The sequence below is a fragment of the Lucilia sericata genome, unplaced genomic scaffold (assembly GCF_015586225.1).
Source record: "Lucilia sericata isolate MDLA Ls3-8-SP2 unplaced genomic scaffold, ASM1558622v1 Contig000560F_arrow, whole genome shotgun sequence".
Lineage (NCBI taxonomy): Eukaryota > Metazoa > Arthropoda > Insecta > Diptera > Calliphoridae > Lucilia > Lucilia sericata.
The window spans coordinates 97,298-109,023 of record NW_023994570.1 but is presented as its reverse complement, the minus strand read 5'-3'; the positions used below and the strand labels follow the sequence as shown (position 1 = coordinate 109,023).

The 11,726-nt window shown below is 30.0% G+C and overlaps 1 non-coding gene across 1 annotated transcript; it reads right to left on the bottom strand.

Moving 5' to 3' along the window:
* Window positions 1-364: 364 nt before the first annotated feature.
* Window positions 365-437, bottom strand: Trnak-uuu. The gene has a single exon. It is a non-coding gene; the product is annotated as a tRNA-Lys (tRNA).
* Between the last annotated feature and the right edge of the window lie 11,289 nt (window positions 438-11,726).

Below are 11,726 nucleotides of genomic sequence, written 5' to 3'. Positions count from 1 at the left end.
CATAGTTCGGGCAATAGAATAGTTTATAGTTCAGACTGTAGTCTAGTCTATAGTTCAGAATATAGTCTTAATAGTTTAGACTGTAGTCTAGTCTATAGTTCAGATTATAGACTATTATATAGTTCAGACTATAAACTAGCCTATAGTTCTGTCTATAGACTGGTCTATGGTTAGACTATAGTTCAGCCTATAGACTAATCTATATTGCAGACTAGTAGATAATTCAGACTATATACTAGTATATGTTTTAAACTATTGTTAGTCTATAGTTAAGATTATGGTATGGTTTATAGTTCAGAATCCGTTCAGATACTGTAAAGTTAAAATTTGCTTTAATTAAAAAAAATATAAAAAAAATTTCTTTCGCCCGAGCAGGGACTTGAACCCTGGACCCTTGGATTAAAAGTCCAATGCTCTACCGACTGAGCTACCCGGGCATATGTCTTGCTGCCGTTTAGTTAAACCCACTTCGCACATTATACTAGATATTAAAACATACTCAAACACACATCGTGCAATTAAACAAATAAAACATGAATAATAGTTGCTGTTTTTTTGTTGTATTATTTTGTAAACATTTGTTGTTTTTTTTTTAGTAAGATTAAATACAAATTGATAACAACAAATTCAATTAACTGGAAATTGATAAAGTTTATTATGTATTAATAATATTAACTTGTTGCTTTTATTTGATTTAAATTTTAAAATTAACATTTTTTAAAGAGAGAAAAACTGTATTTATATTTGCCATGTTTTAAATGTAATGTAATGCGTTTTTTTTGTATAAATATTTAAAATATAATCTATTTTGAAAATAAGTTTATTGAAAAATTTTATTAAAAAAATGCTTTTTCAAATGACACTAAAAAATGATATTAAACGTTTTCTGGGAATTTTTAACAATTGGTCTAAACTCTAGAACAGCATTTAACCTAAATTTTTATAATTTTTAATGCTAATGATTTAATATAGAATAACGAGATTTAAGAATGGAAAAAAATATTTGTTCTTTTATTGTAAAAGTATTAGATGTATGTATGTATATATGTACATACCAAAACGAATACATATAAAGGTATACAAGTTCCCAGCAAACATTTAATTGAGGCGAAGATCTAAAATTAAATCAACATCCATTACAATGTTAAGATGATATACAAATGTATAACACTACTGATCTATAGACTAGTATATAGTCTGATATATGGTCCTATCTATAGACTAGTATATAGTCTGATCTATAGTCCGATTTAAATACTAGTCTATACAATGATCTATAGACTAGTTAATACAAAAAGCTATAAACTAGTATATACAATAGTCTAAGATTCGTCTATACAATGATCTATAGAGTAATCTATACAATGATCTATAGAATAGTCTATACAATAATCTATAGACTAGTCTATATAATGATCATTAGTCTAATCAATACAATGATCTTGATATAGTCTGATCTATAGTATGATCTATAGTCTGATCTATAATCTAGTCTATAGTCTGATCTATAATCTAGTCTATAGTCTGATCTATAAAACAGTCTATAGTCTGATCTATACAACAGTCTATAGTCTGACCTATAGAACAGTCTATAGTCTGATCTATAGAACAGTCTATAGTCTGATCTATAGAACAGTCTATAGTCTGATCTATAGAACAGTCTATAGTCTGATCTATAGAACAGTCTATAGTCTGATCTATAGAACAGTTTATAGTCTGATCTATAGAACAGTCTATAGTCTGATCTATAGAACAGTCTATAGTCTAATCTATACAACAGTCTATAGTCTGATCTATAGAACAGTCCATAGTCTGATCTATAGAACAGTCTATAGTTTGATCTATAGAACAGTCTATAGTCTGATCTATAGAACAGTCTATAATCTTATCTGTAGATGAGCATATAGTCTGATGTATAGTCTAAATTGAATTGAAAATAGATTTGCATGTAGTCTGATCTATAGAATTGCATATAGTCTGATCTATAGATTAATCTATAGTCTGATCTAAAGACTAATCTATATTCTGATCTATAGACTAGTTTGGTCTATAGAAAATTCTATAGTCTGATCTAAAGACTAGTCTATAGTCTGCTCAAAGGCTAGTCTATAGCCTAATCAAAAGACTAGTTTATTGTCTGATCATAAACTAGTCTATAGTCTAATCATAAACTAGTCGTATGTATGGACTAGTCTATAGCGTGATCTATATATTAGTCTATAGTCTAATCTATAGACTAGTCTATAGTCTGATCTGTAAAATATTCTATAGTATGATCTAAAGACTTACCTAGAGTCTGATCTATAGGCTAGTCTACAGCATGATCTATAGATTTGTCTAAAGTCTACTCAATAGATTAGTCTATAGTCTAATCTATAGATTAGTCTTTAGTCTGACCTGTATAATATTCTATAGTCTGATCTATAGATTAGCATACAGTTAGATCTGTAGACTAGTCTATAGTCTGATCTGGCCAACAGAATAGTCTGCTTTAAAGATTTTTCCATAGGCTGAGTCTAGAGCGTGATTTTAATAAAACATTTCACTTCATATGAGTCTTACTGGGTTTACACACATCCAAGGATTTTTCTTTATATACATATATATTTTCCACATACATACATACGTATGTATAGGTCTGTGTTTCCTTACCTTTTCGGTTCAGAGTGTCAGAATTTGTGGTCAATTGTTAAATGACAATAGACTAACAACCATAATGTCGTTTCTAAGTTTTCCAAGTATGCTGTAGACCTTTTTTAAACATTGGTCATCATCTTCATCATCGTCATCATTGGAAAGTATGTTCATGAGAGCAAACAAACACACATAGAAAATCAAGTATTGTATTTTTCCTTTAGAGTTTCTATACTCAGATTGGGTGGAGGGGAAGTAGCAGGTTTAGATACTGTGGCAAAATACATACATATATATACATATTTAGGAGAATGTTAAGCTCATAAAACCTGAAAACATATTTTAAAATCATAATATGTAGAAGAATGTACATAAGTGTGTAATAGGTGGAAGAAATATAAAATTCTATCGGAAATTTAGTGTGACATAAAATGGTTGAGTGTATATTAAGGGGAATTTTGTTTGTTAGGTGAGAAACGAAAATGAAGCTTTATAGATCATTCTATGGACTAGTATATAGAACATTCTAAAGACTAGTATGTGGATCAGTCTTAAGACTAGTATGTAGATCATTCTAGAGACTAGTCAATAGATCATTCTAGAGACTAGTCTATAGATCATTGTATAAACTAGTATATAGATAATTCTAAAGACTAGTATATAGATCATTCAAAAGACTTGTATATAGATCATTTTAAGACTTGTCTATAGACCATGCAATAGACTAGTATATAGATCATTCTATAAATTAGTCTACAGATCATTATATAGACTGGCCAATAGATCATTCAATTGACTAGTATATAGATTATTCTAAAGACTTGTCTATAGACCATTCAATAGACTTGTCTATAGACCATTCAATAGACTAGTCTATAGATCATTCTTAAGACTAATCTATAGATCATTCTATAAACTAGTATATAGATCATTCTATAGACTAGTCTATGGATCATTCTATAGACTAGTCTATAGATCATTCTAAAGGCCAGTCTGAAGATCGTTCTAAAGACTAATCTTTAGATCATTCTATGGACTAGTCTATAGATAATTCTAAAGACTAGTCTAATAATCATTCTTTAGACTAGACTTAAGATCATTCTGCAGGGTAGTCTATAGATATTCTAAAGATTATTATATAGATAATTCTATAGACTAGTTGGATGATCATTCTATAGACTCATTCTAAAGACTGGTCTATAGACCATTCAATAGCCTAGTATATAGATCATTCTAAAGACCAGTCTACAGATCATTTTATAGACTAGTCATAGATCATTCTATAGACTAATCCATAAATCATTCTATGGACTGGCCAATAGATCATTCAATTGACTAGTATATAGATTATTCTAAAGACTTGTCTATAGACCATTCAATAGACTAGTCTATAGATCATTCTTAAGACTAATCTATAGATCTTTCTATAGACTAGTCTATAGATCATTCTATAAACTAGTATATAGAGCATTCTATAGACTAGTCGAATAATCATTCTTTAGACTAGACTTAAGATCATTCTGCAGGGTAATCTATAGATATTCTAAAGACTAGTATATAGATCATTCTATAGACTAGTTGGATGATCATTCTATAGACTCATTCTAAAGACTGGTCTATAGACTATTCAATAGCCTAGAATATAGATCATTCTAAAGACCAGTCTACAGATCATTTTATAGACTAGTATATAGATCATTCTATAGACTAGTCTATGGATCATTCTAAAGGCTGGTCATTGAATAGCCTAGTGTATAGATCATTCTATATACTAGTCTATAGATCCTTCTATAGACTAGTCTATAGGTCATTCTATAGACTAGTCTATAGATCATTCTATAGACTAGTGTAAAAATCATTCTTTAGACTAGACTACAGATCATTCTTCAGAGTAGTCTATAGATATTCTAAAGACTAGTATATTCATTCCATAGACTAGTTGAAAGATCATTCTATAGACTAGTCTGTAGATCATTTTAAAGACTGGTCTATTGACCAAAGAACAGTCTACAGATCAATCTTTAGTCTGGTCTACAGATCATTCTATAAACTAGTCTGTAGATCATTCTATATATAGATCATTCTATAGACTAGTTGGAAGATCATTCTATAGACTAGTCTATAGATCATTGCGCAGAGTAGTCTGTAGATATTCTAAACACTAGTCTATAGATCCTTCTATAGTCTAGTCTATTGATCATACTATAGACTAGTCTATTGATCATTTTAAATAGTATTTTCACGTTATGAAAACTTTGAAATAAATTTTTTATATATTACCGCAGTGTCTGACAACTTGAAGCCAATTATTGCGATATGTTAATTTAGAAACCATTAATTTGGCATAAAGTGCCGGAAGTCATACATAAATATCAATGGTTTTAATGTAGAAACATTTTTCAACTGTCCTCTCTAGTTACCTTTTACGCACTGCTGTTTCTAACACATCTCTCTAAACTGTCGTTAAATAGCATGCTGAGGTTTTCTTAATTTAAATTTTCCTTAAAAAAAAACGATTTTGTGTGCCCATAATGACAAGGCTTTGTGACCTGTTTCTAAAGCAAATTTTACAAAAGAAACAGTTTTCAAGTAACAGCTGGAAGGACCATATACAACCACATAAACAATTAAGTAAAAAAAATGTTCTAACGTTGGTCAATATATTTACTTATACTTAAACAGAATTTTTCTCTTTAAGTTTTTGTTGTTTGTCATTTTGACATTTGTTAAGAAGATTGTTTTTTATTTTTGCCTTTATAGACAGGAAGAATATACACATTCATTTGTATGTGTAAACATGTAAGTGTGTCCTAGATTTGAGTGGCTTTATTCTATTTAGTATCATTAAATATGGCCCCAACCACAATATAAGGGATAACAAGAGAAATCATTTAGTTGCTGTTTAAAATGTTGATCTTTTAGACCTTAAGTCTGAAACTAAACAACATGAAATGAAACTAAAATTTACTAGACATCAATAAAAAAAAAAAACAACTTCATCTTCTTCATCAGCAATATCATCATCATCATCATTAGTATTAGAGATTTTGTAGCAAAATTTCAGACACACATCTATATCATATGTAGTTGCTTTTTTATATCATTTATATAGATGCTACTAATTTTGTTTATAATAGAAAAATTGGTTTAGTTTAACACCGATTCACATACTATACATACATATGCACATATATGTAAATATACACACATACATTTACTCATTTACTTAATTACATACAAATACACTTAGTTGTACTTTCCAGTTTATAGATTTTGACGTGTATACTGTATCTTTCTGTGAGTGTGTGAGTGTGTTACCAAAATTTAAATAAAATCTATTTTCTATTTTAATGGTATTTTAATAGTGTGTGTGTGTCATCAGTTGTACATACATATGTATGTATGTTATTGCATACATACGTAGGATACAATGCCAAATATGCATTGAAATTTAGTCTGCCTTTAGATGAATGTATGTATATGTTCATTAATGTACGAGGGTTGTGTGAGCAAATTTAGGCAAACAATAGACTGTATGCATATAACTTAGACTACTTTACACTTTATACAAGTCTCTCGATCAGACTTTAGTTAAGACTACAGTATAATCTATAGTTCAAACTATAGACTATGGTTCAGACTATAAAAGAGTCTATAGTTTAGACCATAGATAAGTCTATAGTTCAGAAATTATACTTGCTTCTAGTTCAAACTATAGACTATGGTTTAGACTATAAATAAACTATGGTTTAGACTATAAATTAGACCATAGATCAGTCTATAGTTCAGAAATTATACTTGTCTCTAGTTCAGACTATAGACTAGTATATAGTTCTGATTTTTCGCTAGTCTACAGTTCAGACTATAAATTAGTCTATAGTTTAGACTAGTTTATAGTTCAGACTATAGACTAGTCTATGGTTCAGACTATAAATGAGGTTAAAGTTTAAACTATAGACCAGTCTATAGTTTAGAATTTATGCTTGTCTCTAGTTCAGACTATAGACTAATCTATAGTTCAGGTTATAAATTAGCCTATAGTTTAGACTATAGACCAGTGTAGTTAAGACTATATACTAGTATATAGTTCAGACTTCACACTAGTCTACAGTTTATAGTTCAGACTTTATACTTGTCTCTAGTTCAGAATATAGACTGGTCTATAGTTCAGGTTTTCGGGTTATAAATTAGTCTACAGTTTATACTATAGACCAGACTATAGTTCAGAATGTATACTTGTCTCTAGTTTAGACTATGTACTAGACAAGTCTATAGTTCAGACTTTATACTTGTCGATACTTTAGACTATAGACTAAACTATAGTTCAAACTATAGACTAGTTTATAGTTCAGACTATAAATTGGGCTATAGTTTAGACTACAGACCATTCTATAGTTCAACTCTATACTTGTCTCTAGTTCAGACTATGGACTGGTCTATAATTCATACTGTAGACAACTCTATAATGCATTCTGTAGCTTCTCTATGTTTCAGGCTATAGATTAGTCTATAGTTCAGAATGTAGAATAGTCTATATTTCAAACTATAGATTAGTCAGTAAATAGTTCATACTATATACTCGTCCATAGATTGGACTTTAGATTCTAGTCTATATTTTTGACTATAGACCAGACTGTAAATCAGTCCACAGACTAGTCTGTAGTTTAGAATCAGTCCACAGACTAGTCTGAAGTTTAGAATATAATTTAGTCTATAAGGCCATATACTAGTTTATAGTTCAGACTATAGACTGGTATATAGTCCAGGCTATAAACTAGTCTATAGTTTAGACTATAGACCAGACTATAGTTTAGACTTTATAGTTGTCTCTAGTTCAGACTTTATACTAGTTTATAATTCTGACTATAAACTAGTCTATAGTTTAGACTATAGACCAGTCTATAGTTCAGACTATATACTTGTCGCTAGTCCAGACTATAAATCAGTCTATAGTTTAGATTGTAGACTAAACTATAATTTAAACTATAGACTAGTCTATAGTTCAGACTATAAATGAGGCTATAGTTTAAACTACAAACCAGTTATAGCTCAGACTTTATACTTGTCTCTAGTTCGGACTATGGACTGGTCTATAGTACAGACTATAGACTAGTCTATTATTCATAGCGTAGACTACTCTATAATTCATTCTGTAGCTTCTCTATATTTCAGGCTATAGTTCAGAATGTAGATTAGTTTATAGTTCAGACTATAGATTATTCAGTAAGGACTTCAGACTATATACCCGTCCATAAAATGGCCTTTAGATTCTAGTCTTAAGTTTAGACTATAATTTAGTCTATAGTTAAGAATATAGACTAGTCACTAGTTCACACGACAGACTAGTTTATCTGTAATTTAGTCTATATTTCAGACTATAGACTAGTTTATAGTTCAGACTATAATTTGGTTTATAGTTCAGACTGTAATTTATTCTTTAGTTCATTCTATGGAAGTTTGTAGTTTATAGTTCTATAGACTATAATTTTTTCTATAGTTCAGACTAGTCTATAGCTCGCACTGTATATTCTAACCTATAGTTTAGACTATAGACCAGTTTATAGTTCAGACTATACACTAGTCTATAGTTCAGATTATAGACATGTCTATAGATTAAACTTTACACTGGCTGATAGTTGAAAATTTAAACTAGTCTAAAGGTCAGACCATAAACTAGAATATGCTTCAGACTATAGACTATTCTGTAGTTTAGATTATAGACTTCTTTAGACAATAGTTTACTCTATAGAGCAGACTATTGACTACTTTATGTTTAAGATTTTGGCTAGTCTATAGACTATAGTCTATAGTTCAGAGTTTGCACTAGCTTATAGTTCAGAATAGTGTTCAGACTAGTCTATAGTTCAGGCTACACACTTTGTAGTCCATAGTCTAAACTATAGACTGCTATTTAGTTCTGGATATAGTCTAATCTATAGTTCAGTATATGGTTTAGGTTTGGGTTATAGTTCAGACTAAAAACTTTGTTAATGTTTAGACAATAGACTTCTTTAAAGTTCATACTACTATTAGAAGCCTTGGTCTTCTCACTTATCGCTCAGACTCTTGATGTGTATGTTTTGTAGTAGATTATTTACTGACAACATTTTTAGTTTTTTTTTTTTTTTTTGAAAAGACTTCATCTTAATGTAGGCTATTAAATTTTGCTTGTGTTGCTGATGTTGCTACTGTTGTTTGCTTCTTGTTGTAGTTGTTGTTGCTATTTTAGTTACTGTTGTTGTTTTTATTACCATTATTGTTGATATTTTGCAGTAGGTTTTTACATTCTAATCGATTAACTTTCTCACATTTTCTCAGATACATAGAATATATTCACAGACATAAATTCATAGATACTAGTAAAAAAATTAGGGTGGTAATGATTGTTTTTAAAAAAGAGATTTTTAAATAGTTCTTTAAGTATATTTTGAAGAAAACAATAACAGTCTCTAGAGAACTGATAAAAGTAATCTATCGAAGAGTAATCTATCTAAAAGTATCTAGCTGTTTCTTTTTTTTTTTAAATTTTACCACCCTAATATTATAAATTGCATGTGAACTAAATTTAGTTAATTCTACTGTATATGAAAATCTTGTGTATGTGTGTGTTTGTTGGGGTACTTTTTAAAATTTCAATTTTAAATTTAATTAAAAAAAGTTTGTTAAAGTCTTTAGGCAATATGCTGCATACGCACACACATACACACACAAACTCATTCACGAACTTCTATACGTATACATATTGAAATATACCCTGCAGTTTAAGGAACTAGTTTTTCAATAGATCCAGCAGCAGCAGTAGTAACCCAGCCATCTACTTGTAAGACAATTCTAACACCCTAACGGTTTAAGATACTTACAGGAACTCGAAAAAGCTGCTTTGAAATTTTAAAACTGCAGGGTTTTTTTTTGTATGAAAATGTGTTCATATAAACTAAATATTTAAATATATTTATCATACTAATATTCACATTTATTCATGTTTACCGATACTGTATATATAAATATATTGTTAATTTATAAAGGATTAAACCGGATTTTCGTACACTTCATTTTTTGCATTCAAAGTTAATTTTTATTTTTTGCATAAAAATACCTTTATTCCAAAGTAATTAATTTACTCACTTGCCATGATTTTCAAAAAAAAAAAAAAATAAATAATCCATACATTTTTCTTTAAGGAATTTTGTCAAGGAGTTAAAATTCAATTAAATTTACAATATTTTATTTATAAAGGCTTATTTAGTAAAATATAATTAATTCCTTTTTAGAAATCAATATTTTTGGATCAGTAGTTTAATTGGCTTTTCGTAGCAACACTTTCAATTATATATTTTAAAAACACATTTACGAAATAAAACAGTTTTATTAGAAGAATTAATTTTTGATTTCATGTAATAAATTTTAGGTTAAATTGAAGTCAATTGCATACATTTAGTCGGAGCAACTAAGACAAGCACAATCTACAAAATGTTTAAATAATTAATGTTATCGAAAGAGGAACCTGTCCGAGCTATAAACTAATATGTAGTCTAAACTATAGACAAGAACTAGAACAGAACTAGAACTGAACTAGAACTGAACTCGAACTGAACTAGAACAGAACTAGAACAGAACTAGAACAGAACTAGAACAGAACTAGAACAGAACTAGAACAGAACTAGAACAGAACTAGAACAGAACTAGAACAGAACTAGAACGGAACTAGAACAGAACTAGAGCAGAACTAGAACGGAACTAGAACAGAAATAGAACAGAACTAGAACAGAACTAGAACAAAACTAGAACAGAACTAGAACAGAACTAGAACAGAACTAGAACAGAACTAGAACAGAACTAGAACAGAACTAGAAAAGAACTAGAACAGAACTAGAACGGAACTAGAACAGAACTAGAACAGAACTAGAACAGAACTAGAACAGAACTAGAACAGAACTAGAACAGAACTAGAACAGAACTAGAACAGAACTAGAACAGAACTAGAACAGAACAGAACTAGAACAGAACTAGAACAGAACTAGAACAGAACAGAACTAGAACAGAACTAGAACAGAACTAGAACAGAACTAGAACAGAACTAGAACAGAACTAGAACAGAACTAGAACAGAACTAGAACAGACAATAGAACAGAACTAGAACAGAACTAGAACAGAACTAGACAGAACTAGAACAGAACTAGAACAGAACTAGAACAGAACTAGAACAGAACTAGAACAGAACTAGAACAGAACTAGAACAGAACTAGAACCGAACTAGAACAGAACTAGAACAGAACTAGAACAGAATTAGAAGAGAACTAGAACAGAACTAGAACTAGAACAGAACTAGAACAGAACTAGAACAGAACTAGAACAGAACTAGAACAGAACTAGAACAGAACTAGAACAGAACTAGAACAGAACTAGAACAGAACTAGAACAGAACTAGAACAGAACTAGAACAGAACTAGAACAGAACTAGAACAGAACTAGAACTAGAACTAGAACTAGAACAAGAACAGAACTAGAACAGAACTAGAACAGAACTAGAACAGAACTAGAACAGAACTAGAACAGAACTAGAACAGAACTAGAACAGAACTAGAACAGAACTAGAACAGAACTAGAACAGAACTAGAACAGAACTAGAACAGAGAACTAGAACAGAACTAGAACAGAACTAGAACAGAACTAGAACAGAACTAGAACAGAACTAGAACAGAACTAGAACAGAACTAGAACAGAACTAGAACAGAACTAGAACAGAACTAGAACAGAACTAGAACAGAACTAGAACAGAACTAGAACAGAACTAGAACAGAACTAGAACAGAAATAGAACAGAACTAGAAATGAACTAGAACAGAAATAGAACAGAACTAGAACAGAACTAGAAAGAACTAGAACAGAACTAGAACAGAACTAGAACAGAACTAGAACAGAACTAGAACAGAACTAGAACAGAACTAGAACAGAACTAGAACAGAACTAGAACAGAACTAGAACAGAACTAGAACAGAACTAGAACAGAACTAGAACAGAACTAGAACAGAACTAGAACAGAACAGAACTAGAACAGAACTAGAACAGAACTAGAACAGAACTAGAACAGAA